This window comes from Vombatus ursinus, unplaced genomic scaffold (genome assembly GCF_900497805.2).
Source record: "Vombatus ursinus unplaced genomic scaffold, bare-nosed wombat genome assembly UNPS02015030.1, whole genome shotgun sequence".
Taxonomy (NCBI): Eukaryota; Metazoa; Chordata; class Mammalia; order Diprotodontia; family Vombatidae; genus Vombatus; species Vombatus ursinus.
Window position 1 is genome coordinate 3,939,038 of NW_020954808.1, and position 4,595 is coordinate 3,943,632.

The window sequence follows — 4,595 nt, forward strand, 5'->3', positions numbered from 1 at the left end:
AGGATTTGTTCTGTAAAACTTGGACTCACCCAAAAGGATGCACCTGAGTACCTAGAGGGCCACATGTGGCCTCGAGGCCCAGGGTTCCCCACTCCTGGCATGGATTTTGTCACATGCCTTTCGAATACCACAAGATTGTTCCATCTTCTTTCTTCATCTAAGAAGAGGTCTCCTCCCAGGCACAAATAGGGACAGGATCAATATAGCCATCAGGTGGCTTTGAAGCCATATTGCAATCACATTGGGGAAGGGGCCCCTCATGCCGAGGCTTAGAGTATTCTTCACTGGAACACAGCCAGGAAATAGGTCAAGTTCCCTCCCCCATTCTTTTGTACGTGGACACACACACACACACACACACACACACACACACGCTTGTTGACTTATACACTCCTTTCCTGCTCAGCAGCTCCCCAATTAAAAAACCTGAATCCGCCCCATTACACATGCCTGGAAGCAAGCTTACTCAGCCTGGAATGCAGTATCAAAATGGCCCACTTGCTCAAAGCCCCTGAAACTTCTACTAACCATTCCCCCCATTCTTATGTTAATAAATATCAAGTCATTTCCAGATGGGGAGAGGATGAGGAAACTAGGGCTAAAAGGATAAGCCACCTGCCCAAGATCCCTAGCATTTGACTTTGTTGTCAGGAGACCTAGGTTCAAATTCCAAGTTTCACTAATTACTCATGTGACTAAGCAGGTCAATTTATTTCGATGAGCCTTAGTTTCTTCATCTAAAAAAAAACTAAGACGATTATCAGCAAGTATATATTTTCTTTACCCACAATTGCCAAATTGATATTCCTATAACAGATCTGACTCTGTCAGTCCCCTCTACTCAGAAATCTTCAACAGCCCTCAATTGCCTTTTGGATAGCATATAACTTCCTCAGCCTGGCATTCGAAGGTCTTTACACTATCTTCCTCCTACCTTGCTAGATAGAGGTTCCCTATTCTAGATCCCTGCACTATGTAGCTATGTAAAAGTTCTGATGTGGTTTGGGATTGCTGGGAACTCAGAAATGTCAGGGTATAGGGTAGCATCTGCCTGAAATGAATTCAGGCACTCAAACCTTCTTCCAGTCAAATAACAAGGTTTATTGTAATGCCACTAGTAGCAGACAGGGTTACTAGTGAATCTACAACTTAATAGGGGTGAGACTGATGCTTACATACAAAAAAGACAGTGAAAGGATCTGAATGGGATTAAGGAATGATAAGTAGTCTGATGTGGGCCAGGTGCAATAGTGAAAGGAGTATTACAAGAGTGACAGTGAAAGGATGGTCCAGTAAACTATAAGTGGTGTAGATGGGCTGGGGTGGGCCAGGTGCCTTGGGCGAGATGCCAGTGATATGGGCTACTGAAATGGTATGGGAAAATTCAGTGACTGGACTGCTTTCAAAGACATGGTCTTTTTCCTTTTAGGGGTTCAGGTCCCATCACTCCATCAGTTGTCCCCGCAAATGAAATGCCTTCCTCCCTCATTTTTGCCCCTCAGAATCTCTTATTATCATTGTTATTGTTGTTCAGTCGTTTTCAGTCATGTCCAACTCTTTGTGACCCCATTTGAGGTTTTCTTGCAGAGATATTGGAGTGGTTTGCCATTTCCTTTGCCAGATTCCTTTTACAGTTGAGGAAACTGAGGCAAACAGGGTCACACAGCCCAGTGTCTGAGGCCAGATTCCAACACAGGAAGATGAGTCTTCTTGACTCCAGGCCCAGCACTCTATCCGCTTCACCACCTAGCTGGTGAATCTCTAGAGTTCTTCAAAGTACAGGGCCACTTCCTAAATTAGGTCTTTTCTGATTTCCCCTGTTATTAACAGATTCTCTATCTTGAAATTACTTTGTATTACTTTGCATACAAATCAATTCAAACTGCCTTTATTGTCTCATATTCCAGCCACTGTGCTAAGCTTGGAGAGAGAGGAAAATGCAAAAGCCTCTGCCCTCCGGGAGTTTAGAATCTTTTTTTTTGTTGTTGTTGGTGGAGGGGAACATGCACATAGAAAAGCAAATAAAATAAATATTCAAAATAATGGGGGAGGCAGGCAGGCCCACCTTTAATGTAAAGGGCAATTTGTTACCAATAGGCGAGGGAGTCCAGAGGATGAACTAAAGAGTCAGGTGCAGTGGGAAAAGGGCCCAGGAGAAATGGAGCTGACAAGAACGGGTAGGGGTGACGCGGTGACAGTGCCTGGGCAGCCAAAGCCTCAGCAGCCCTGTGATTCTGAGCAAAGACTGTTTTTGTCATGCCTTTGCCAAGTAACCACGGCTACAATAACATGCCACTCCCTGAAGAGTACCCGAGGGTTATTGAGAAATCCCTGATCCTGCCTCATCCTCCCAGAAATCTGGGACCCACCCACAAGCACCTACAGAGCCCTAAGGAGAGTGGGCTCAAGCTTAGGGAGCACATGGGGGCAAAAGGGTAGCTCACAGCCACTGATTGCTGGAAGTCTCCTTCACATGGTGTCCCAGGGGCATGGCGGTAGTTTCTCTGCTGGGCTCTGTCAAGAGGTGACGCCTTAACAGCTCCTAGTGGAGCTATGAAACCAGGTCCATTTGGACCCTGGCTCCTAATCTTTTCACTTCTGTCAGCTCTTCTGGGGGATGTCACTGGCTCCCTAGGATGTGAAGATAGGAAGTCATCTGGACCCTTCAAAGCTCACAGGGTCCTCCTCCGACCAAAGTGGGCTCAAAGGTAATTCCAAACCCTCTCCTTCCTCCCTCCAACCCACAGAAGGTTTCTTTTCAGGGATCTTACTGGAATGCCATGTTTGTTCCAATTTCTGGAATTACTCCAGTTCTAACTAGCTCTATAACTTGTAGATGGGCCCTGGGGCACGGCCAGCCTTGTGCAATGTCACTCATTGGAAGGACTTTTCACACAATCTAAAGTCCAGAGTTGATTCATTGAAGCATCTTGGAAGCTCGTTAAAGTCAGTCAGTCAACAAGAATTAGATTTCCATATGAGCTCAAACAAAGGTTGATATGTTAGGGAACAACCTAAGCATGATGGGATTTTCATGTTTGCCTGGGCCCAATCTTCTGATTGTCATCAGTGAGGAATTATACTACTTAACAATAATTCACAACCTTCAACCCTTATAACATCCACTTCTGCCAGCAATTATCAGGCATTTTTGCAAAATAGAGAGCCGTATTTGTTGTATATCCTCTGCTGTATTAGAAACTGTGGACAGAAGTCTAGTCCACACCCAAGCACTCCACCCCTACTGCTCAGTCCTCCACACCCAGCACCTTCTGGGATGGCCGTGGCTCCCTTCTAACGCCACCCTGTGGCCTGTTGCCATCAACTTTGCCAGCTTAACACCATGGGAACCTGGGTCAAAGAGCAGCTTAAGGCCATGGACACCGCCGCTGTCTATTGTAGTATTTATTTGTTAATGATTTAACATGTGTAAAACTTGGCTGTCATTCTTATTAGATTCTTATCTTTTTTTTAAGGGTCATTCATGAAGTTTTTTAGTGTTGTGCCCATAATTCCATTTTCCCCTGTGGTCCTGTGGTTTTACTGTGTGATTTTGCATATGATGAACACTGATGATTTTTATGTTATAGCAGAAGAGACTGTACCTACTATGTGCTGTTAAGGGGTCCCTTGAACTTGTCTTTTTGAGTTGTCATATTTTCCAGAAACACTGGACCCAGGGCATGTAGGAGACCCTGAATATGTCAAGGAATAAGCATGGCACGTGCTCTCTCCCAGCTGACATAACTTGTTTGTATCCCAAACTGTATGTCCTTGGGAGTCAAGACAAGTGATGGTCTACAGTAGGCCCTTATAGCTAAGGAGACCAACCTATCTTTATGGTCTAGTGGTTCCCAAGGGAAAAGCCTTTTGGCCCGGCCTTGCTCCTTCCCTTGGGAAGAAGTCTCATGTTTTCTCCTTCTTTTTTTGTTGTATTGTCAGAAACATGCCAACTTCTGCATGGCTTGTGCATTCTTTGGGCTCCACGTGTGGAGTTCGTCTCTCTCTCTCAGTAAACCCAGTTTTCATGAGAGTTTAGTGAAGTTGTGATTTGCTGTTGACAGTGGCAAGCCCTGTACTTAGAGAGGAGATATAAACAAAAAACGCCCCTCCTCTCAAGAGCTCATAATGTAATAGGGGATTCAGACACATAAGCAACTATGTACAAGCAAGACAAATACAGGCTAAACTGACGATAGTCAACAGAGAGAAGGGGATAATATTAAGGGGGATCTAGAAACATTTTTGTAGAAAGTCGAATTTCCCATCGAGACTTAATGGAAGACAGAAAGGCCAGGAGACAGATGAGGAGGGAGAGTATTCCAGGCATGGCGGCTAGTCAACGAAAATGCTCTGAGTTAGGAGATAGAGTTTTAACTCAAGGAACAGCAAGGAGGCAATGTCAGTGGACTTTGAATACAAAACAGGGGATTTATATTTAATCCTGAAGCAATATGGAGCCAATGGAGTTCATTAAATAGGGGAGAAATATGGTCAGAGATGAGCTTTGGGACGATCACTTTCACAGTTAAGTGGAGGGTGGAATCGAGTAGGGAGAGATGAGGTTGGGAGACCAGCCAACAGCCTGGTTGTCC